We start from the raw sequence: 26,318 nt of genomic DNA, 5'->3' as shown, positions 1-26,318 counted from the left end.
CTCTGAGAGTCGGTAACTGCCGCTGCCGGCTGGAACTGGAGCTGGAGCTGGGGAGTCGACTGGCGCTGAGGAGTAGCCGCTCCTTCTAACTGCTACTGGAGAGTCGACCGACGGCCGCTGCTGCTGGAGGTCAGCCATTGGAGCCAATCGCCCGCAGATGGGGCTCAATTGGCTCTTCAGACGGTGTCGGTCATCTCGCACTTGTAACCGGTCGGTCATGGCGCCGGTGACACCGCCAGAGCACTCCGTCAGGGGCAGCGGTGGGTGAGCTCATGAGTGATGGGGCCAGTATTTGGAGCCGGAAAGAAGGCTGTGTGACATGGCTAAGCTTACCCATTTCACACAGCCTTCACACAGCCTGACATGGCAGCGCCCCTAGGGGGGGGGGGGGCTATGACATTTAACGTAAGTCATGGGTCACAACGCGCTGAAGGAGGGTCAGGACGGGTAGATGTCAGGTCATGTCAAGTCATGAGGGATGACACCGAGCAATGGTCTGAATTTTGACGTCAGTTCATGCGCGGATCATAACAACTTCACCAAGAGTGTTAAGGTCGATCTACTGAAGATCAGGTCACATATAGAGATCAGAGGCCTCTTGCACCAAAATACCTAGCTAGGTAGAATCGGCAAAATACCTACCTAGTAAAACTACCTACGGCGGTAACTTCTCTTGCACCATCCTACCTACCTACCTAGGTAAATTTGACAGCTCGCGTTTTTAGGATTTGTTTTGATTGGCTGTTTGGCGACGAATGATTTGTGGGCGCAAACAAATAGTAACTAAAGAAAACAATTAAATGGATATTGTTTTCATTAATATACATTTTGGTGTTATGAAATCATTTTTCATTTACGTAAATACCGATAGAAGTTATTTTGATATTAAATTACTTGAACAAATAAGCTTCGTTTCCATGGCAACGAGTGAGTCTTCAACCTGGCTGTTCTGCTAAGGAGGTTTATCGCCTTGGTACGGAGAAGCACCTCTGTGAACCCATGGAGCATTTGGTCAATTATATTATTATTCACTCATAAAACATTGATTTATCATTGTCTTAACATTTTGTAATGCCTAATTTACATAAAAGTACCCGTGGATTATCATGTATTGTGCCTATTGTTACTAATTGTATCATTTTACCTAAGGTTTTGCTAGTTATTTTGGAAGCCCGCTTTTACCGTCAAACCGTCAAAAATTCCTCCGCGAGTACTTCTTTCCGGCTTTCGGTGCAAGAGGAAAACAGCCGTTCGGACTTTAACAATTGGTAAGTTCCGATGCCGCTCGGTAGAATTTCTAGGTAAATTTTCACGGTAGCGTTTTTTGGTAGGTAGTTTGGTGCAAGAGAATTTAGGTAAAATCGGAATTTACCTAGGTAGGTAGTTTGGTGCAAGAGGCCTCTGATGAATGAAATAATAAATAATTGAATAATAAATTTGCTCACATCGGATGTAGAACATAGTTATCAATTGGGAGCATTCTAGTCTGCAGAAGCTTCCCTCTTGTTTCTTTAAACCGTCGAGTATAAGGGTACACCTTTCCGTATTACGAGAAGCCAGAGTGAGTGCCTCTCGCAACGAATCGCTGCTTTTTCGTAATCGCTGGTAAATTTTCACGGTAGCGTTTTTTGGTAGGTAGTTTGGTGCAAGAGAATCTAGGTAAAATCTGAATTTACCTAGGTAGGTAGTTTGGTGCAAGAGGCCTCTGGTCTGCAGCCGGTGTGACCTGAGGCCTCTTGCACCAAACTACCTACCTAGGTAAATTCCGATTATACCTAAATTCTCTTGCACCAAACTACCTACCAAAAAACGCTACCGTGAAAATTTACCTAGAAATTCCAACGAACGGCATCGGAACTTACCAGTTGTTAAAGTCCGACCGGCTGTTTTCCTCTTGCACCGAAAGCCGGAAAGAAGTACTCGCGGATGAATTTTTGACGATTTGACGGTAAACTCGGGCTTCCAAAATAACTAGCAAAACCTTAGGTAAAATGATTCAATTAGTAATAATAGGCACAATACATGATAATCCACGGGTACTTTGATGTAAATTAGGCATTATAAAATGTTTAAGACAATGATAAATCAATCCTTTATGAGTGAATAATAATATAATCATGGGTGGAGAATGTTTGAAAAAGTTACCCCGGCCGGCGACCGATAGTCGGAAAGACGACTAAGCTCACGTTGTTGTCAACGATCATCATAAACAAACCCCTATTCTGACCCATGGAAATGGAATAATGGACGTTGTGTTTGTTCAATGGTGAGCGTTGTATCCGACATTGTATCATTCATAACATTGTTGGCGATGATTGAAAAGGCGATTTTCTTTTAAGTGATTTTTTTACTTAAACTTATGCAATTTCACAACATATCCAAACCATACCTATCATGAGTCATTATGAGTAAATGTTGCGTTTTCAGCTTTTTATTGTGTCTCAAAATAACTACAAAAAGATGACGGCTCACTTCGTAGGAGCTTTACAGAGAAAATTGAACGTTCGAACCAAAGCACTAAAATGGGTCACTGACATCCAGTGACAGTCTTTTTCAATGTTGGGTGGCTCAACCTCTTATAAGACAAACAGGGAGTCTATCCAGGGATATCGACCGGTCCCGGTCTCGTAGCTCAATCGATTGAGCGTTGGACTCCGCGTGGCGAGAGCACGCGTTCCGGTTACAACAGTCCGAGCTCGCAGCGTGACGGACGCTCGGTGTATGAGCATCCTGACGGCTACGCCCTGACGGTATGGTTGCGGTTTGTGGCAGGCCGGTCGAAGGCAGTGAAGTCAAGCAGTGGTTCTAAAAAAGTGCGCCGAAGGCGCGCCAAATTTTCGAAACTGAACACGATTTGAGAGCAATCTTGGCATTGCCAACCACACGCGGGTCCTAGGGCTCAACGCCACCGCATGGTAAGTTGAGTACCTAAATAGTGTAAATACCTTCCTGAGTTGCAGTATTACGCCCATGGCAGTCAACGTCCGAAAAACGACAGTTTTCTTTTCTCGTATGGCGACAGCTTTTAGGATTTACAAGAGTGGAAAAGTTACCCCGGCCGCGCCGGGGTAGGCTGAAAGTTACCCCGGCCACGGCCGGGGTGGCCGGGGCAGGTTCTCCACCCATGAATATAATTGACCACATACTTCATGGGTACACTGAGGTGCTTCTCCGTATCAAGGCGATAAACCTCCGTAACAAAACAGCCTCATTAAAGACTCACTCGTTGCCATGGAAACGAAGCCTATTTGTTCAAATAATTTGATATCTAGGCAGCTTTCATCGGTATTTACATAAATGAATAATGATTTCATAATACCAAAATATATATTTATAGAAACAATATCCATTTATTAGTTTTATTTGCTTACTATTTGTTTGCGCCCACGAATAATTCGTCGCCGAACAGCCAATCAAAACAAATCCTAAAAACGCGAGCTGTCAAGTTTACCTAGGTAGCTAGGTAGGATGGTGCAAGAGAAGTTACCGTCGTAGGTAATTTTACTAGGTAGGTATTTTGCCGATTCTACCTAGCTAGGTAATTTGGTGCAAGAGGCCTCTGGCCTTCACCCGGAAAGGTCCAACCCTGAATGAATTGGTTTGCACCGGGTGGAACCTGAGATTCACCTGAACTCTGAAGTAACTATGACCCACCCTCAGTCCGATGTGACCCTGGTCTTTATTTGTGACAAAACCTTCAGTCGCTATAACCTGACCTCTATCTGTGACCGAGCCTTCAGTCGATATAACCTGGCCCTTCTGTGACTGAACATTCCGCTCATGTGACCTGAGGCCTCTTGCACCAAACTACCTACCTAGGTAAATTCAGATTTTACCTAGATTCTCTTGCACCAAACTACCTACCAAAAAACGCTACCGTGAAAATTTACCTAGAAATTATACCGAGCGGTATAAGAACTTACCAATTCTCAAAGTCCGACCGGCTGTTTTCCTCATGCACCGAAGGCCGGAAAGAAGTACTCGCGGAGGAATTTTTGACGGTTTGACGGTAAATGAGGGCTGCCAAAATAACTAGCAAAACCTTAGGTAAAATGATTCAATTAGTAACAATAGGCACAATACATGATAATCCACGGGTACTTTTATGTAAATTAGATATTACAAAATGTTTAGACAATGATAGATCAATGTTTTATGAGTGAATAATTAATAATAATTTAATTGACCGAATGTTCTATGGGTTCACAGAGGTACTTCTCCGTACCCCAAGGCGATAAACATCCGTAGCAGAACAGCCAGGTTGAAGACTCACTCGTTGCCATGGAAACGAAGCTTATTTGTTCAAGTAATTTAATATGAAAATAACTTCTATCGGTATTTACGTAAATGAAAAATGATTTCATAATACCAAAATGTATATTAATAAAAACAATATCCATTTAATTGTTTTCTTTAGTTACTATTTGTTTGCGCCCACAAATAATTCGCCACCAAACAGCCAATCAAAACAAATCCTAAAAACGCGAGCTGTCAAATTTACCTCGGTAGGTAGGTACTAGGATGGTGCAAGAGAAGTTGCCGCCGTAGGTAGTTTTACTAGGTAGGTATTTTGCCGATTCTACCTAGCTAGGTATTTTGGTGCAAGAGGCCTCAGATCAGAGGCGGGTCACACCATCTAAAGGTCAGGTCACACCGGGTGAATGTCAGGTCACGTGGTGCCGCCGCCGGTGAAGGGCGGTTCACAGTGGCCGGTGCGGCCGCCACCGGACGCTGCCCGGCTTACATCAGCAGGCAGTGCCGTATGCTAATCGGACCGGCTAATGAGACGGTGCGGGTCCCGGGGCCGGCACCGGCGGCCCGCCAGCTGCCAGCCGGCCGGCCGGAGGGCACTGTGAGCAGCTCTTATGGTAATCAGCGGTGGCCGGCGGCTACCGGGAGCTGGGGCACGGGATACAGCGCACTTAGAGTGCATATGGGGTGTGTGCGCCTACCGCCAGCCTGCTGGGAGGTGTGGGAGATCCCACCAGGGACCACTGAGGTAGGGGCCGACACCACGTATGCTCATCACTACAGAGGGACTACTGAATGCAAGTATAGCAGAATAGTCCTCCAGGGAGTGTGTCATCCGAGAGAGATTCACAGCTCCTCTTGGAATAACCCTCGCCGGACCTATTGGTTTTCTACATACGCGCCGGCCGAGGGGGGGGGGGGGCGGGTACGACCCCCCCTCGCCGTTTCGCCCCTGGTGGAGCTAGCGCGTCGCGGAAAAAACGAGCGTGTGCGCCGTTACGAGACGCAGAGATTGGTACCCGATTTTAAGGTCCTAGGTCAACCGGTGACCTCTGAGGTCAGGTCAAGTGCCCCAAGGTACGGTTCAGTTTTTGGTGAATAACTTCGCAAAAAACGGCCGCAGAGCGCCGATTTTGGCAGCATCGTGTTCGTCTCGCTCAGGCGCGTCGAATGATATACTTTTTGTCCGGGTCAGGTCAATTTGGGGTGTTGACCTCAGGTCAAGGTCAGGTCAGCACCCCCAGGTCACGAAGTTGGTCGAAAGGGGTCATGTCGCATATCATTCGATTCGGCAGGTCTTCCTGAGTCCATTGGTGGCTTTCCCGACTCGCTAGCTCAATTTGATCAAGAGTTATTGACGAAAAACTAATATGACCTTGATGACGTCATAAATGACGTCACGCAAGGTCAACATTGCAAAAGTGACGCATCTAACCTTGCAAGGAGTGCATCAAATCACGATTCTGTGTGCTTGAGATAGTTGGAGATCGTTCCCGGCGCCAGAATAGCAGTTTGAATTTTTCCCCATTGACTTATAATGGTGAGGTCACGAAAATGACCTGACCTCATATGACCTTTAGGAAAAATCCGAGATATACAAGTTGTGGGACTCATAATGGATACTAGATCCTGCATGTTTCATTTCCCTGTGACATCTCCTCTGGCAGTGAGGGCGTTGCGAAGTTGCGACATCTGAAGACCGTGCAGAGGTTCACTTATGACGTCATAGGTCAGTGACCTGACCTGACCCAAAAATGCGGTTGGTGTCAAAAGATGCGGCTTGGATCAAAGGTCAGGTATGCCAAGTTTCAGCTCTCTATCGCCAGCGTGTTTGGAGCTATCGCGAAAAAACCCTATGGGGGGGGGGCGGCACCCGCCCCCCCCCCCCTCGGCCGGCGAGGGATAAGGCAAAAGTGATCAGTGCTCCTGAGGAAGGCGAGCGCGAAGTTGTAAAGTATACCTTCTCGGAACAATTGCTCCAGAATAAGATGATGATGGAAACTGCCAGCCACCACTGTCACTGACCAGACATGGACCAGCGCGGATCCAAGCGGTAGACGGTGTACACCAGCCAGTGTCAATAAGGTATCGTATCATCGCGCCACGGGGTCACACGTGCCATTCAGCCTACCGAATTGTCCAGGTGAGAGTCGGTTTCGACTTTGGGCGTCTTTCTAACGCCGGGTTATCGCGCGTCACTCCGTCTCCGTCGGCATCTGCCTCTTGTCGACCGCATCTTCCACCTGACAGCACTGACCTATGCCTGCTGTCCACTCCATACCCGTCCACCCTCAGCTCGTGGCACTCCACCCACGCTCCACCCCCGATCTCGTCCACCCCTCTCCCCCTCCCTACCCTGAGCTGTCCTCCCTGCCCGGCCATCTGATCCGCCGCTCTCCGATGACGGCATCTCGCGGACGGCACGGCGTTTGCGCTGTGCCGTCGGGAAGGGTGCGACTGGAAGATGCTATCCCCACGTCACTTGATCCCGTCACCTCGGCTCGGCTCGACGGTCTAGCCCGGCTCGAGTTGACGGAGGATTGATCTCCGAGCTGACGGACGGACGGATAGACGGACGGACGGACGGACGGACGGACGGACTGGCGCAGGGCTCACGGACGGTCGGACGGGTGGAGGGACCGTCTATCTCACGCACATCTGCCAGGCAGGAGGTACGGTGCCGCGATCAGGTCCGCCGGGAAATTGATGGCGATGTGAGAGTAATTGGCGGTGGCGAGAGGGGCCTGTTGGTGTCAATTAGGGGCACCGGTGGAAAAACAAACCAATCGCCGGGATCAGCGGAAAGGAGACGGCAAGGGCGGGAAGGGGTGGTATCGGCCGATGGGGTGGGCCGGTGGGACGCTCATTTCCATGGGTGGTACCGATTGGTGGTGCCAGTTTCAGGTATTATGATTAGTCAATAGCAACTGATTATCCAAAAAAGAGACAAGCCAGAAGAACATCGATCGATTTGTGTAAGGGAAAAACGATCCGTTCTGCTTTTTACCAGGACTGCTCCATTCGTTTTGCGTGCAAAATGAGTGGAATAAATAAATGCGTAGGTATGCCGTACATTGATTCGCAGATTCATTTGCTAGGTTTCGTTTGAAAATTGTAGCTAGGTACTCACTACTCATCATAACCTATTGAAGAAGGCGGTAAAACGGACATGAGAAATTAAGCGCCACATTTAGAAATTTTCAAAACGATTATTTTTCTGCTAAAAGAGCAGAAAAATAATAGGTAAAGGGCTTGTAATGGTAAATACATAATGGTAAAGCGCTTGTGAGTAGATGGCAAATAGGACCTCGCGCTGATTTACCGCATGTCTCACCTTATGTTCCGGCATACCAGCGCCGTTCCATGTCATTGCATACCGCCGTGGATGGGAGCCTGGCAATAGGTGTGAGGCTACTGCACCATTGCGACCCTGGATCGATTTCAGTCTGCGGCCGATTGTAGCTTTTATGGGAGCCATTTAGCTTGTAATTGCGTGTCCCAATGATTTCAATGCGATCCAATGTGCAAGCTTACGACCAGTTGGTGTGTAACTGTATAGCTATCTGGGGTGTTCAACGCATGTTCCTACACTCGTATAACATTACACCCGAAACCAGCCTGAGCCAGCAGGCAGTAAGCAGGAACCGTCTTGAATAACTATATCTGGAAATGAAATGCGTTCAGCATGGGGTCAAATTCTACTGCCATATCCGTATCTAAATATAGATCAGCCATGCGTGATGTGCGTATATAAATAATGCAATAAATAATGCGAAGAGACTATGCAGCTAGGTATGCAACACATTATTACAAATGCATTCAAATATATTCAAAAAGACACACAAAGCTTTCGGTTCATGGAACCTTGATCACTGTGCAAATGAGTATAACAATCGCTGTAACCGTCTAAAAATTCTTTGAAATTAATCAGCCGCGTGTTTTCTTCTTCTGCTGGTCTACCACCGATTTTGCTGCCATTGACGACCATGTGATGAATCCGCTCCTACTGTTAAACGTATCACGTGTGATGATGTGGGCTGCTTCCAGGACCTTCCTTGTACCTTTCTTTATATTGTTTTCTAATATCTTCGTACCGTCCCAGTCAGGTAAGTGGTTATACTTTTCTATATGCAGTACTATTGCATTTGATGTTCGGTGAAATTTTACATCGCTTCTGTGCTCCTTCAAACGAACTTCCACCCCTCTTCCCGTCTCCCCAACGTACGTTCTTTGGCACCCTTTGCATGGTATTTCGTAAACTGCACTTTTTTCATCACTGGTATCTTTTTTGGTTTCATGGTGCTTGACTAAATCTTGAGTTTTCTTTCCTGTTACTGTAGCTACTTTGATATCTGACTTTTCAAGTGCTCTTACTATGATATCAATATTTTTCGAATTTGGGACCGAAATCCATCTCTTTCTTTTGTTGGCTTTTCTTCTCGTGTCATCTTCGTGTGCTTTGTTCGCACGTTGTTCGTCTCTTCTGTTGGCATCGTCGCCGTTTGCTTGGTTCGCGCGTCGTTCGTGTCTTCTGTCGGTCTCATCTTCGTGTGCTTGGTTCGTACGTTGTTCGAGTCTTCTGTTGGTGTCATCGTTTTGCGCTTGGTTCGTTTCTTGTTCGTATCTTCTGTTTTGTTCGTTTCTTCGATTTTTGATTTTTTCGGCTTTTTCTTTTTGTTTGATTAAAAATCCTCTGGGATATTTCAGTTTTTCGAACGAAGTATAAATATGATTGAGCTCTTCCTGAATGAATTCATCGCTGCAGATTCTTAGCGCTCTGAGAAAGAAACCGATAACTATTCCGCTTTTCGTCCTTTGACTGTGTGCTGAGTAAAAGTGCACATAATCCTCTTTGTTTGTCGGTTTTCTGTGAACTTGGTAGACCAGCAGAAGAAGAAAACACGCGGCTGATTAATTTCAAAGAATTTTTAGACGGTTACAGCGATTGTTATACTCATTTGCACAGTGATCAAGGTTCCATGAACCGAAAGCTTTGTGTGTCTTTTTGAATATATTTGAATGCATTTGTAATAATTTGGTTTATTATTTACATCATCATCCAACCTGTCATGGATACTCAACATGCAACACATATTGCTTTGCATGCTATACGCTTTTCAGAATTTGTCGCGGCGTTCGACCTTCACCAGTGAAAGTGCATCAATTGCAAACACTGGTCTTGTTTCGAATTGTCACCACAGCTCTATAGCAGGGCGCCACTGAATGACACGTGCGCCACTAATCGGCAAAATTGGCAATGCATAATTATACATCACGGCGCGGCGACTCCTTCAGAATCATTGGCCGTCCTGCAACGGCAATATATGCGCATAGGCGTACATCAGACGAATGGGCCATTTAATGAAGTTCGGTCGAGAGAGGCGCGAGACAAAAGATGCCATAAGGCACAAATATCACGCTTTGCAGGTGCGTTCACTGGCCTCAGAAGGATTTACTGTAAGCAGGAGTGCTATTAGGTCACTTAGGATGGCTAGGGGGGCATTCCATGTCAACCGGGACAGCCAAAATCGGCCACCTCTGCGATTTTGTTCAAACTTGGTATACTTATTGGCTATTGGGTGAAATCTCTTAGGGTGAAAGGATTTTGTCATATGCCCTCGGGCTACAGAGATACAAGTCGCTAAACTTCTGCTTTTTGAGCAGAAATGCATGTGTATTGCAATCTTCAAAGATCTATAGCTTCAACATTTTTGAAGCTATCCATGTCAAACAAGCTGAAACGTGTTCGTAAGGAGTTATGCTAGGAAAATTTGACAATTTTTACATTTTTTTGGTGATTTTGAATTTATTTTATTTTGAATTAATTTCTTAAAATGTAATTTGTGAAAAATGGGTACCCTTCGATTTTGCTCAAATTTAGATGTTGTCTTCCACTACACGTAAGGCACACGTGCTGAGAAAATTAGAGTGGGCCAACGATAACTTTGGATGATATAGCAACAAGTAGTGCAACGTAGCACGGGCGGTGGAAGGGGCCGATTTCGCTATTTCCACCTGTTTATCGCCAATAACTCACGCCATAATTATTATATTAACGTCAAACTTTCAGGATCTGTCTAGAATTGAATTGCAAATCCTCCCGTGCAAGAAATAGGTAAATCGGTCCGCAACTTTTTCTAGTAATAGCGGTATAAAGTCAAACATTCCTGCCGGAGCGGCTCGGCGGCCGGCGCCGGCCGTTGCCGCCTGAATGGTAGACTGTGCTGGCGCGGGACGGTTCCATCTTTGTACCGCGCTTCTTACCGCTGATTATGATCGATTCGTGTCAAATTTTGTGTGAAGGCTTAAAAATGTACAGGCAATCTAATGTTCAAATAAATACGAAAATCAGCTGGTAAAATTAAATTATTAGGGTGCAAAAACAATATATGACTATGACGTTTCCGGCCGCGTCGGCCGATCCCCGCCTCTGCCGGCGATATCTTACTCTTAGCAAGCCACTAACTGCCAAATTTGTGGTAAGATTAACTGGAGATTCTCATAACACTACAAATGTCGTATAAAGGAAGAAATAGGAAATCGGCCAGTATCTCTTAGAGCTATGGGCGTATAAACGCAAAATAGTCACTATAGCAAATTTGATCACGTTTAACCTCATTTGATCTTGAATTGGTATATTGATCTAGGGCCATGAAATTGGCACATGATAAAATTCCCCACCGCCCCACCTACAATTCAAATTCCGTTTTTTTATTCCTTTTTTGGCTAAACCGGGTTTTTCTTTCCTAGCGCTGGGAGTCAGGCGTATTTTCTTTTTGCAACCAAAGAGAGGCGCTGCCCGGAGAATGACCAATTTCATCATTAAAAAACTGGCTTACGATGACCAGCTATATTCGTGGAATAGTAGTAAGTGTGCCGACTGTACCCACCTCGAAATCAAAAGGTCGCTGGCTCGCAGCGGGTCAGCCTGAAGTGTTTAACACGCATTTGTTTTTTAAGTAGCATCTGGCCAGCCGGCAACTGTCGTGAGGGCTAATATTCGTATCTAGGTAGCATTTGGCCTGTCGGCAACTGCCGTGAGGGCTGTACATATTTACGCGTGTTAGATTAGGTCAGGTCATGTCAGGTCAGGTTAGGTTTGCTTTGGTTTGGGGTAGAATGAAGCATCTCCGGGTAGCGCCTCTCCTTGGTTGCTAAAACGAAACATGCGAGTGCCAGACATTACGAAGTCCAAAAGACAGTTACGTAGACGTCGGCCCATTCTGGATTTTTTATATGATGTAGCTAATGTAAAGGAGAATAAAATATGTAAAAATCAGCAAAATCGAAGGGAACCCATTTTTCAGAAAATCAAAATTTATTTTTTGAATTTTAATTAAGTTCACTAATTAGTTAATTACGTAAGTATTGTTATCCTCAAATTAAAGCCTGACCTATTCCCTACATTTCACACTTTGTCTCGTGGTGATATATCTAAAACTTCAATGGTTATGACGCTTTAAAGATGATAATGTACCTTGCCTAAGTCAATGTTTGATGACGTGTATCTTGGAAACGTGACGTCATATCTTGACAAAAATATGTCTCCTTTCTTTTCACATATAGATGAGTAGTTTCACAAAGTTTCGCAAAAATCGGAGGAGGTGAGGTTCAAAATGATCATTTTTTGTCCCACTTGACGTGGAATGCCCCTAGGACAACATGGGACGTGCCACGATTGTTGACAATGTAATGACACTAGATTATGATAAGAATGCAATAAAAGTGAGATAACCTTTTGCTCACAGCTAAAGAAAGCCAAAACAATCCCTTTTAGATTGTCTTTGGCCTCCTTCAGTTTTGAGTAAAAGGTTATTCATTCATGAAGAATTATTAGTTGAATCATAATCTTGCTAAAAAATCAAACCATTCAATCATTAGAATGACATTTGATGTCGCGTTGAATGCATGAACGAGTAACAAAAATGATCAGTTAAAAATGATCAGTCCGAGGGTGGCTCCGGGTTTCACGAATGACCGTTGTGATCTTAACGCGTCTTTGATGACATCTGGTTATCTCCAAATCAAAATGGCCGTCGAAGATAGTTGCTTTAACCCTCGCCCGCACATGCCATTTTCCCATCCTAGAACGCACATGGGGGGGGGGGGGGGGGTGGTTGCCACCCCCCGCGCCATTTCGTTCCTGTTGGAGATAGAGCTTAGCGGTAAAGACCAAAAAGATTCTTTGGGAAGAGACAAATCCAATGATACCCAGTTTTACCTTCTCTGGTCAGTCATTGACCTTCCAGGTCAGGTCAAACTAAAAAATGTTGCTATTTTGGGTCAACGTTGGATATCAAGTGCGCTGCTTACCATATACCGATGACGATGCTGTTTTCTGGTGCCAAGCCAGCTAGAACCTCTTTGTCACACTACCCGACCAGATTTTTGCTGCTGAGGTCATGTCAGGTCAAGTTAGGTCAAGGTCAATAATATGTGTTTGTATATCTGTGTGTGTCTGTGTGTATACTTATGTGTGCACCGATTGTTTTTGTGTCCGTATTACATGAAATCATGATCTGAGAAGCTTTTATAGTTCGTTTTTCTAAGTTCGACCCTCACTGTAAACGTCTCTTTGAACACAGCACGAGAATTGGAAGCTAAATTACTGAGAAACTCGTTGGCGCACAATGATTTCGCAGACGATCAATTGTATCAAAATTATTTCTACCTGGCTCCTTTTTCCCCCACTCGCAGCTCGGTATTTGCAGCCTCACAAGGATTGAGGTCTTGTCAGGAAGTGTAACTAAACTAATTAATGAATCGCACGGTGCTTAACGTAATAGTGTATCATCGGTGTTAGAAACTTATTTTGAAAATATTAGTTCATATCTCCAATACAAAGTGCGCTAACCAGTTTTCTCAGTAATTCAGCTAGCCATTCTCGTGCTGTTTCCAAAAAGATGTTTACAGTGAGGGTCGACCTTAAAAAAAACGAACTATACCAAAAATGTAGTAAAAAAACTTGACAAAAAGTAATTTCCGCTTACCTAAAACGCAATTATCTTAGCTTAGATGACCTAGGTTGACCTTGACCTTGACCTTGACATCTGTACATCGTCGAACAACATGTTCCATGATAGTTGGGAGGTAAGACTGGCAAAAAAGGCCGAAATCAAGGTGTCAAAAGCTCACAAGGCCCATAGCCAGCGCAAGATGTTGAGAATTGACCATTTGGGTCATGACATGACCTGAAAAACAAGGCCATATCTCCGAAACCAAAAATCACAGAAACTTGAAATTTTCAGTGGACATCAAGAAAGGATAGAGGAGCAGCTATACGAAAAATCAGCCTTCTACATAGCTCTAAAAATGTTAACTGCAGAGCAGAAAGACTACCTGGGGGGGGGGGTGGCAACCCCCCCCCATGTGCGGGCGAGGGTTAAGATAGCAAATATGCGATAGACACTCTTAGAATACCTATGTCAGATGCAGTTCTGTTCTGGTAGGTCGTGTAAGGTCTTTTCCTCAAAGAAGCGTGATTGATGATCCGTGCAGAACTCTCCGCTGACACAGCTGCTGCCACGGTCCGTTGAATGGAGTTCCAAATCGGCCCGTGTTTGCTCAGGGTATGTCGGACAGAGCTGTGGTTAGGTCTGGGTGCCACTGGACAGGTGGGGGCCGCCCGTAGACAGAGACAGACGGTCTGAGGTGCAGCTGCAACACCTGCCCCAGATCACAGCTGACTCTAATGGGCCGGTGCGCGGGCCCCCTCATTGAATCATTAGTGCAACAACTAATCATAGTTACAAATCGCTGGCGCTCACGTGCTTGGTGGGTGTGGACTTGGAGATCGGTCTTAAGATCGAGCATAATAATATTAGATGAAAATAAGAATAACTTATGAAGGCCATTTATCTTATCGACACCTGAGAATTTATGCGTCTCGGTATCTTATATATGTAGTTCAATGAGTACGGAAACTGGTAAGTTATTGGTTGATTATTATCAGGCAAACAGAATTGATGGTCACACAGCAATTGATATGCCACACAGCAATGAACAAGCAACAATCTTCAGTATTGTTGCGAAGAAAATCGTCAAAATGAGCTGCATCCGACGAATACTTCTGCGTGACACCAGACAGTCTATTAGCACACTTTTGGAATGTTCCCTATATCTTTATTAGAAAGAAAAAATGGCAGCTGTATTTCGCAGCCATTGGCTTTCATTGCTAACGCAAGTGAGACCATAAAGTCAGGTCGATTGTCAAATGCCTTGACGCTGCATGCACAGGGGTGGCGAAAACCAAGTACAATCATCCAAGCAGTGAGCTGTCGGTAAAGAGAGGCAGAGTTTGAAATATCTGTCAAAGGTCTCGATTCGACAGCCTGGAACCAAGGCATGCATTTGTCATATCAGTGTATGGCAGACGCATATGCAAGGTAAGGTCACAGTCCACAGCTCAGGAGCTGCGCGTGTCGCTGTGAGTCGCTCGTAAGTCGTGTACCAGGTGTTTTCAGTGTTCAGGAGCCGCGTGTCTCCGCCGGGAGCTGTCGGGAGCCTCTGGTCTCCTCTGGTCTCCTCTGGTCTCCTCTGGTCTCCTCTGGCCTCCTCTGGTCTCCTCGTGTCTCCTCTGGGAGCCGCTCGGTTCCCATGCGCGGTCGCCAGTCGGTGCGCGGCCCGCCGTCGAGACCCCATTGTGGTGCCGTCGTCGCCCGTCGTTTATCCGCGGGATCGGGCCGGCGCGCCGACCTCCGTCGTTTCCCATAAACATGTGGCCCGCGCAGCCCGATCGTATCGCAGAATTTACTGCAGCGCCGCGCGGGGACGGGAGGGGACGCGGGGACGGTGGGGCGCGGACGGGCGGCACACACACCCGACCGTCCCTCTCGGACGGGTGCTAAGTCTGAGATAGGGGAGTTCGGAGCGACAGCGAGCATTGCAGACGCCAGAGCCGTTAAAGAGTGACAGCGGCGCTTAAACCACTGGCCTGTCACGGTGATATACTTTACGGGCCGCGGCGCGCTGTGGTGGGAGGCGGCGCCGGCCGGGTGTGCGGGAAACGGCCCGGCCGGTGACGGATATACGGCGACGGACCTGTGTGTGTGTGTCTGGGTGTGTGTGTGTCTGTGTGACCCGTCTGCCGAGCGTAAAAGCACAGCACCAATGTGGGTCTGGGTTATGACTCGTTTATGCTGTATGAAATAACGTCGGACCTAAAAGGTGATTCATTTTATGCGTGCGCTGAGCGAATTCTGCGCTGCTCACTCAGTGAGCAGCGCAGCAATCATTATTGGGGTGCAATGAATAGACAATTATCTCATATTTTATTAATTTCTTGATGACAGCAAATAGCACTGCTGAAGTCAACTAAGACAGATAATAAAGTAATAAAGTATGTTTTGAAAGTGCTGGATCATATTGATCATGCACGCATGCCACAAAGCGCGATGACCAATCGTTAATTGTGTTTCAAATGTAACCGATTTTTCATCATTTGCTATTTCAAAAAAACTGTCTGTTGTGCTTTAAAGGCAGCAAAATATATTGCTGTGTGCTGTTCACTTGTTCAGTACATATAACAATTTTCATTATTTCGTTTACTTGAGCAATGTATTAGTGATTGGGCGATAGCGTAAGTAAAACTAATCTGATATTTCTCAAACAAGCCATTCGCGAGACACTGCGTAATCCCGTATCTATCTAAAGAAGTTACCGTTTAACGCATTGCCGACTGCATCAACAACAATGTCTAGCTATATAAAACTGAGCAATTTATGATGATTGATGGCTGGTTCACGCCATAAATCATCATTTATGATTGGTATCGGTATATAAATGGCAAGTGTGCATTGAAAGTTGAGAATTACAATTCTTATCAATTACCTTCATACCTGGGAAATTAGCCGCTTCACGAAAATAGTTATATTGGCTATCACTGATCAGGCTCCTTACATGTATCCAGGTCTTCTTGAGAAACTGACCACGTTCAACAGATAAAACAGTGTTGTGAACCAATGATATATGTAATTGGTCCTCGATGCATGAAATGCTCTCTATACAGGAGCAAAACCCATGAATATAGTTATGCGAAAAGGGAAAGCAGAAGCATACCAGAGGCTAGATATATGTAGCCTTGAAAGAAAGCTCTTATCTACATACATTTTACCTTGATGACAGTATACTGCTGAGTGCTGACTAAGCGGACAATTCTTGCGACTGATTCCAGTTATTACCGAATGGTGGCTGAAATGTGGGACGTGTGGGTGACCGAACCAAGCCGAAATGTGAGTACCGAAGTGTGAGTACTTGAGTAGACATTTCTCCGGTCGGCTGAGATGTTCCCTCAGCTCTGATGGTTTTTGCGCTTGATCAGTTTGCGTTATGATAGCGGGCCGAAATCAGGATACTGACATTTCATTGAGGCCGTATCGTTTGGCACCAAAATATTTTTAGGTCAGGTCAGGTTGATGATATGCGTCATGCGTTGACTTCGACACGGTCAAAAATTGTCATACTTGAATCGCTCTCTGTGTCATGCTTTTCTTCTGTGCTGAAAGCCGAAGCTTTCAGAAAGCTGAAGCTTTCAGAAAGCCGAAGCTTTCAGAAAGCCGAAGCTCTCTCGTTCTTACTTACAAGCTGTGTACTGGCCTCGGTCAGACTCGGATGCATGTTCGACCATCGCTGTACCGTCCCCTGATTAGAGATCCCACAGCACGAGTCATGTGCCGGCGAGTGTGACGCAAACGAAGCGCCCTGCGCAAGAAATCCAAACAACATCCGACAAAAACCGGGGACAGTGACCATGTAGTGTGCCGTCTATAGCCGCCCGTTGCACTAACGATCTATTTGTTGTCGATATAATTGGCGCCATAACTCGGCTGGTCATGTTAATGCCGACACGTCGGCCGTGGCGCTTGTTAGGCGCCGCTCGGCCGACCCGACTTCCGTTAATGATCGCCCGTAACGAAGCCGCGCTGTCTGACAGTGCGGGTGCTGTGCCGGCTGTGCCGTGGCCCGGTCGGGGGAGGGTATCCGGTGTGGTGTTCGGGTTCCTGAGAACAGTTGAGATCTCCGGTGCGGTTTCAGTCTCGGGAGCGTGCCGTGCAGCACGAGTCTCGCCGCCCGTGCCGGCCGCGCGTGCAGTTGCATGCAGCGCGCACATCCAGTGGCGATGAACGCTGCTGGAGCGGCCGGCGCCGGCTGAGCGCGGTTTGCGGACCTCCCTGCAGCGGGCCCAGCGTGCACGCGCCGCTCTGCTGTCCGCTCCCCCCCGGGCACGTGCCGCTGGCGTCGCCCCTGCCGCCGGCGCGAGGCGTCATGGGTGCCCGTCATGCGGCCGGCGCGGCAAAAAGGAGCGCCTCCGCGTAACGAGCGGCCGCGGCACAATGGCGGCGCCAGCGGCGGCCGGGCGGCGGGCCGTTTTTGCGCAGATGGTCCCGACTAATGGCCAGGAGCGGCGTAAACGGAGCTCATGGCACGGGCTGCCGGAGGAGGGAGCGTACCGCGACGGCGCAGCAGGGTGCTTGCAACGGTCCGCGCGCGCAATTTCCTCAATGCAATAATGCTTGGTGGGCAACAGTGAGGCGTGACGTTCATACATCTTTTTGAATATCGTTTTTCTTTTTGTTTGATAATGATATGTTTTATTTGGATATCATTTCAACGTTGTCTTATTTTTGTTTAGTGAATCGCTAACACGCTTAGGCATCACTTTTCCGTAAAGCTGGTTTAACGTTTCATATTTTTACCTACCATATCCGTGTTCCGTTTTTTTCTTTTTTAGTTTCACCGGGAAGCACGATCTTCCCCGGTCGCTCTTTTGGGGAACCGTTTGTTTACTAGTACACAAACTGCTTTCAAGCGCGAATAATAGCATATGTGGGAAAAGAAATAATAGCATGGCTATATAGTATATAGGTGCACACATTTGGTGACTGCAGGATGCATTTTAGATTCATAAGCACGGATGAAGCTTTAAAATGCCTTAGAAGGGACGAAACTGCCTAAGAAAACCCTGTCATGAAATGAAACCTTCAACGCGCACTGCGCAGGTGATTAGTTGGTGGAAGATTGACAGTCAACAGACGTTCAAAATCGAGAAAGAATTTATTTCTTACGCAAAATGTTACGAAGTTTTTACATGTAAGTGGCTGGAAGTTTTTCCAGGCTGTGTTTTGAGTAAGTGACAACAGTAAGCGCCAACAGGCACTGTTTTCGTACAGCCAGCAGCAGACCGATGTGTTTCAGCAGCTCGCACTCGGCATAAGCGCCGACCTAACCGTCCAAAACACAGGCCATTTTACACGTGATTTGGATTCGCACCAAACACCCCATCTCCCATCCACTTGGTGTTCATGACCACTGAATAGGACACCGGAGCCAGGCCTCACGGCCCTCCGCGCCTCGATAAAACCGTCCAAACAGCCGGCCAGCTCTGGTAATTGAGGATCGTGCTGTTACGGGGGATTAGCACCGGCTACCCGGTGGGTCCCGGAATGCTAACGCACCTCCTAATTGTCTCCTCAGCCGGCGCGATGAAAGCGAGCCGATCGCCGCCGCTGCGCGATCACGCTCTAACGCGCGAACACGACACCTCCGGAGCGGCTGCGCGACCGCTCGGTGTCGCCCGGCCGGACAGCGAGCGCCGCGCGGCGGTGCGCCGTATTTGTCGCGGGGATTAGCGGCACTAAGCGCTGACCGCCAGCTGGGCTCCGTGCAACCGGACACGGTGCCGTGTTATTGTCAACAGGACGTCCCGCGGGCTCCCGTGTCAGCGGACAATGAACAGAACAGGGCCCAGCACAGATCCCTGGGAGACCCCGAGCGGATCTCGGCACCTACCGATTAGATCGGATCGGTGCGAAGTTTGAACGGGGATCAGCTGTCCGGCGATCAGTGAGCATTCACATGATCTCAGATGGGTCGTATTCTGAAGCGTATCCCCGTCGATGAGCTAGCTGATGTGGTGCCAGACAATTGTTCCTGAAGCGTTCGTGTGAATGCCGGCCGTGCCCATTCAGCATTTTAGTCCCGAGCCCGATGCTTCAGCTCTCGCTGGGCCGTTATGACTCGGCGGTATGTCACTTCGCACCTGGTTGTACAGCTAGCCAATGTTTGACTTCACTGCCAGTTACATTACGCTGAAGCCCGCATAGATCTAGCAAATTTTTGGATATATGAATTATTTTATCTGGTTCTGCTTGCTTCACCTACGCATACGCGTGCTATATGAAAGTTGGCTTTTCAGATTTAAGCAAAGACAAAAAGCAAATGAAATAATTATTTGGTCTATCAAATTTTGATCGCGTCTCACATATTGACTCACGGCATGTCCTAGAGCATGTTACTCAAGGAGCACACACCACGTTTTACTGTGCGTATGATGCCTGCGGACGTCGTTTGTTGAAAGCCGTAAGTAAACACTTGAACCATACTGAGCTCTATCCCCAAGATCATGAGTCAACCATGGGTCCCATCCTCGAACCCACGGTGTCTGTCCCGTCACGCTCACAGCCTGCTCAGTGCTCACCCCGCCCCTGTCCTAACTATGGGGCTGCCTGCTCACCCCATCCCGTCAGCATCTGTCCTAACTGGCGCTGCCTGCTCACTCGGTTCTGTCGGCATCTGTCGTGACTGGCCGCGTCCGGCGGCCACCACTGCGTGACACCGCGTCCGTGACTGGTCAGTTCGTCCCGTCCCGGGTCGCGGGGTCACCGCCCCGGCCACACACGGCCCGCAATCGGACTGATCCGGGCAGCTTCCGTCGCGCCGGCAGCGCACGACTCAATCACCCTTGGCGGTGCTCCAGACGGGGGCAGCGGCCGCGCTGAGCTTCGCAGGAGTCATACATATACATAAGGCACGAATGCATCGCGCGCGGGGGCTCGGGTAGTGGCCATTTGGCCTGTTTGGCTGGCGGTTGAATACAAATGGCCCGGTGTGAGGTGGCCGCGGGCGCGGGACGTCGGCTGCAGCCGGTGGCCCGCCGGCACCAGATCTAATTAAGGGAGCAGGCGAATAAAGTGTTGCGCGTGTTTCTGCTAAGAGGGTTTGTCAGAAGCGAGCTCGTAATTCACCTGCCGGCGGCCGGAGCCGGGTGCGGCCTTCACGCTCCGCTCGGCACTGCTCAGGATCGCTCCGGGCACTGCTCGGGGCACTGCTCGGAGTCGCTCGGGGCACTGCTCGGGATCGCTCGGGGCACTGCTCGAGGCAGGATCGGGGCTCAATTTTGAGTTCCGCTCAGGTGGGACTATCTGTAGGTTTATTTACTAAATACAGTTTTGAATTGTGTCTGCATATATTTTCCACACAAAACTTATTACATACGTTTAAAATACAAGCCCACAGCGAATGAATGTTATTGACCATTTACTTAAAAAAGGTGTCCAAAAAGTAATCCAAACTGGTTTGGTTTCTCGGTCTATAAAGTCAATGGTAGGTTCAAATTGCCAGGGGGTCAGTGCAGTCTAGAGTTGCAAAGTTTCCCTACCGCATTACCGGCATGCCGGTAATTTTTCACTACCGCAGGTTTTTTTTTGTGGTATCTGGCATGTCTTGCCGGTAGCATGCCGGTATTTTTGGTTTTGCACAAAAAAAAATTATTAGCATATGATTCAAACTTTGGACACTAAGAGGAAAATGTGGCAATTCTTGTAGGGGTAAACTGGAAGCAACAATGCAGGTTTTTTAGTATGCCGGTAATTAGGTGGTGTTTTTGCTTTGGGCGTGGTAGCATGCCGGTATCCCCAAAAAAATTTGTGGGGCGGGGCGGTGCCGGTAGCAGCCTTTGGGGGAAACTTTGCAACTCTAGTGCAGTCACTGCAGTGGGAAATGGACAACCCCTGAACCAGTGTTTTCTCATTCTCTGCATCTCCCTCTCTTTTGCAGGCAAACTCCCTTGAACTCACTCTGCATCCCTCTCCTTTTCTCTCCCTCCATCTCCTCTCGCCCTCTTCCGCCGTCTCGTCACGTTGCCGGCGACATCAAAGCGCCGGCATCAGGCGGTGCCTAATGCGGACCAGCAGCAGCAGCCACGCTCGGCATTCGGTCCGCCCGGGCCGGATGCCGCCGGATGCCGCCGGATGCCGCCGGATGCCGCCGCGCCGCCTGCCGATGTCGTCTCCTCTGCCGGAGGCGGCGGTGCACAGCGGACGTAATTAGCGTCAGAAGCGTCAGCGCTGATCGGTCCAGACGCGCGCCGACCGATCACGCGAGAGTCAGATAGCGGCCATAAGTCATGGCCATCCGAGGGTCACACGCGGAGAGAGGCGGCGAGGAGGGCCGGGCCGTTAGAGCAGAGTCCGTTTGAACCGCGCGCAGAGGAGAGATTGAGATACTGCACTGGCAGACAAATTTAGGCAGATTAATAAGGTAAAATGTGGCAAAGAGTTGCACCGCGGCGCCAGTGAAGAGAAAAGGATAACTCTGGGTCGAAACTTCTCGGACCTGCGTATAAATTCATACAAACTGGAAACTAACTTCACCCGATGTAGAGGAGCAGAGGAGGCCAGTTTGGTAACTGGTTAATTCGGTCACTGATAGATTCGGTGACTAATATGAATGACGGATGGTAAACGTGCTGGGTGGGTTTGTTTTTTAACCCTCCTACCTTCCGTCTAGGACACCCACTTAATCGACACCACCACGTTATCTCTCATCTGCTGAAGTTATATTTTTCCCTTGTCTTCGCCCCCCGGTAAGCCGGACATGTCCCAGTTCCGCGTCTGCCTGCCACCCGGTGAGTCTACTACCTGGCCATCCCATGTGTCCCACCTTCGCCCCTCCCCGGTCCAGGCTCGTTAGTGAGTAGTGACCCCTCCCTCCCACGGGCAGACGCGCGGCGCTGCCGGGGCGAAAGTAGCGCCCGCAGGCCCGGCGCCACGCACGTTATTCCTCCATCAGTGCGCCGAGACGAGTCGAGACAAACAGCAGATCTTGGAGACGATTACCGGCGCACCGGCGGCAGTCCGGCGCGGCCGAGGAGGCTGACACTCCGCCTCGGCTATTATTGATTCCGGGAGAGTTAAGGTGACATCAAAACCTACTCAGCGGCCCGTCACGATACAATTAATTATCTGTTTTGGCCGGAGACAGGGCTAGCGCGCAGGGAAGTCCGTGACGGACTATCGCACACGCCTGTCTGTGTGGCGCCGGGTAGAGCGGGCGCCGCGACCGCACTGGAGTGTTCGTCTGTCCATCACTTGAGTGAGAGACGAGAAAAGACGACTCGTCTGTCTTATACCTACTGAAGTATAGAGGGGAGATACGCACAATGATCCGATGTGATGCAGATGAGATGTGCATGCGTCATTCAGCGAGCTGGTCGTGAGGGAAGTTTCGGGGTTCGATAATATACCGTTTCTAGCTTTTGGCTAAATGCCAGTAAGCTGCAAGCATTATGCACTTGAAGGTCACAGAAGCGTCTTGGAAAGCTGTTTATTGTTTAGTCTAGTGTATGTGCCTTTTTGACGTCGGAGATGTCTCTGAGCTGTCGTTGTCTTGTCTTAAAACGAACTTGGTTGGTTTAACCGATTGTTTAAAGGCGAGCCAAGATGGAAACTTGTACATAACTTTTTCGGTGTATTAGGCTTTTTTTCACAAACTTTTTAGAGTAGCTTACTATGCATTTCAGACCCCATGAGACCCTGTTTTTCGGCGATAATTTCTTCAATTTTTGTCCAATTAGCTTGAAATTTTGGCAGACCATATTTCAGCTCAAGCGCCAATTTTTGTCAATATGGTCTCTTAACAAAATATCAAAATTTAGAGCACTTGTCGTTGGCTCGTAATGTTAATCAGTTTTTGCACCCGGATAGAGGCTCGCTCGTTGCCGCACCGGATTGGATAGGAGCGCTGGCCAATCACGTTACGCCGTGCTCAACTTGACTCCGCCCACCGGCCGTGACCGCGATGGGTCTATGCCGCTTCAGTCGGTGTCAGCACCGCGGAGAGGTCGCAGCGGGACCACATAATGGAGACAAGTTAAGCTGGCAACGTTGTTTCGGGACGAAAGCCAAAAAATTATCCGTTCGAGGGCATTTGGTGTCCTCTTCTCCTTATTTTGGTATTTAAACGTCGAACCAGCTCAGAATATTCAGAATGATCAGAATCAAAGCTAGGATCTATTGGAACGGAACCGGCCGTAGAAGGAAAGATAGATGGACTCTTGAACTCTGAATATTTATTTAAGCCGGAGTTGCACCTATCTCATCGTCAGGTTGGGTCAGGTCACTACCCGATTACCTATAAGATCATGCGTAAGCCTCTGCATGACCAAAAAAATATTGATATATTTGGCAGCGTCAATAGATGTTTCTGAGGAAGGCGCAGAAAGCAACAGGGTAGGATGAAGAGTCTCGGGCACGGCCGATTGCCTGGGGCATCGCTCCAGCGAGACGACCGTATTCGTGATTCGTGAAGCGGTGCGGGGCGCCGGGTGGGGCAGAAGCGTAATGTGTCGTATGGTAGAATGTCATGTGTATTGTGTGTGTGTTATATTGTTAAGGCGTGCACAGAAAGAAATAGGAATGTGGCAGGCGGACGTTGGGCACTACACGAGAACGATCATCAAGAAACACAAAACTTTTTTTGTTTGCAAAACTTATGTAGCAGTAGGTATGTCCTCAATGGTGAGGTAACTACCTATCTCTTTTCTCTAGGCTTTTACTTTTCATGTTTGCATTTCAACATATAAGATCTGGGGGTAAAGTTAGTCCGGCGACCTCCTCAACCGAAGTCGATGACAAAATGGATTACTCCTGAAGGTGTTCAATGCTTATGTTGCACTGGGATGATATGAATCGATCACACCGGCATACATTCCTAATCAAATTTCATATATCAAACACATAAATTGCATCCTATTAATTGTGATTCTATTTTGCAATTTGAACGTAGTCTGACACGATACATAATTTTACGCAATCATTTGAAATCAACAGCGTTTTTTATGTGCGCTTTTTTCACAAGCCCCGAATCTTGTGTGGAAATAGATATTTTGTTGTGACTGAACAAGGTGTACGTATACATTTGTGATAAATGGAAAGTCAAGGGCTTCAGTTAGTGTGTTACTTATGCGCGCTATTTAGCTCATTCGATGAAGTTACGGCTGCAACGACAACTGCACGGCAGCTTCGCTCCATGCGAGCCGCCCCGGTGCGACGGCTACTGCCCCGCCCGCTCCACGCAGCCGACTGACCGGCCAAGGTCACCGCCCCGTCCGCCGGGAGGGCGGAGCTTAATGGTCACGTGTTTGTGACGTCACACCTACGCACGGATAGCCTCTACTCCACTGACGGATTTACGGGGCCGATTTTAACATTACGAGGCAACGACAAGTACCCTAAAATTTGATATTTTGTTAAAAGACCATATTGACAAAAATTGGCGCTTGAGCTGAAATGTGCATTGTGAAAATTTGAAGCAAATTGGACAAATATTAAATAAATTATCGCCGAAAAACAGGGTCTCATGGGGTCTGAAATGCATAGTAGATGCAATGATATTTTGTGGGGCACACATGCACACAAGTTGTGCATGCTCTTTATCACAGTATCATCCAACAGCATGCACAATAAAGGGCAAGGCCAGGCAGCAACAACAAAAGAAACTCGATTTTACAGTGCTGTGAGTAGCGCAAACAAACATCGTTAGGTACCGCTGACCGGTGTCCGAGGAACAGGTTCCCGACAGATCAGCGATCACTTCACCGGGCCGTGTCCAAACCGCCGATGGCGAGCGTGTTTGGACGTCCAGTTGAACATGTTGACCGACAGGCGGCTGATTCGTGGCCGGCAGTAACTGTCACCTGTTCCGATAGCGTGAGGAGCTGACCGGGTACCGGGCTGGTCACAAGGCCCGCGGACCGGACGTATGCGTCGGGTGGACGGGGGTGGGTGTCACAACGACAACTGCAGGCTAGACAATGAGCGTTGCGCAATGACGACGGGAGATAGTGCCGTCAATCGGTCTGCTGAGCTGACGTTCGGCTGGGCGCCGCCGACATTGTTCGGCTCACCGATATATCGATTGAGATAGATTTCGGACGATGGGTAAAATCAAACCTGTGTAGTTACAGCGAGCTGCTCATCTGCAGTGAATATCAGTGTTTAGTTGAATCTTCAAATGCACACCAGTTTTTTTTTTCTTTTAGGGAAGCACTGCACAGCGGAACATGAACTTCGGAATGCACTCGGGACTCGACCATATCCCACTTTTCAGAACGCTTCTTTTGATTGCTTGCATGTATTGCCCATTACGTGTGAAGGAAATAATAAATTCATCTGAGGCCTTATGTAGTAGCGTCTTGCGTGGTTTGGCGCACGTTACTGGTAATCACTTGGCCGTGGGTTACGTGGACTACCTCCTGTGCCGCACATCTATGGCATATTGCATACCAAGTGCAGACCATTTCCTGCAGTAGCGCATGAATATGGCAAACTGGGGTTCAAGCCCCGCCTAGGGCAGAGCGCGCTCGCCGCTCATATTGAAGGCGAAACGGCAGCCCTGAACGGCTTACAAATAAAGAACGTAATAGTAACGCAAATTAATGAATGAATTCAAAATTAAACGGGCATTATGTGTGAAATACGCGCTGTGCTTAGTTGGAAATATCGTTGGGGCGAACGGGATCGTCTTGTTGGTCGGTTCAAGCCTCGTTTTATGAGAAGGTGAGTGGGCTCGGATTCTGCAGGTTAAAGACTCGAGGTGCTCATTAGGGCACCAGTAGTATTCACTTCCTCGACAAGATGCTGCTGCAATATCCGCGTAACGTCCACTCCAGGCGGAGCGAAACAGCGTTCAGCGCCACCGAATGATGGGGCTACGACGCAAAAGCCGCCTTATTGCAGACCATGGCCTATACCATATAATACAAACGTGAGACGAATCATTTTAACAATGTCATTTTATCGTTATAGGGATTTTATCATTTCATCATCTTAACGAGCCTTGTTGGGTAACCGAGTGAAACGCTGATGTAATTGAAAGCAAAACATAGGCATGTAAGAAAAAGGAAAGCGTCACCCTTACTACACCGTGCTTGCAACCTTTGTCCGTGGTGTCCTCCTGAATCAGCCCACAGCGTTTGGTACTAACCTTCATCGAGTCTTATTACCCCCCAC

Source organism: Amphibalanus amphitrite, unplaced genomic scaffold (genome assembly GCF_019059575.1).
Source record: "Amphibalanus amphitrite isolate SeventyFive unplaced genomic scaffold, NRLGWU_Aamphi_draft 000118F_arrow, whole genome shotgun sequence".
Lineage (NCBI taxonomy): Eukaryota > Metazoa > Arthropoda > Thecostraca > Balanomorpha > Balanidae > Amphibalanus > Amphibalanus amphitrite.
The sequence above is the reverse complement of the archived record's forward strand: the minus strand, read 5'-3'. Positions refer to the sequence as shown.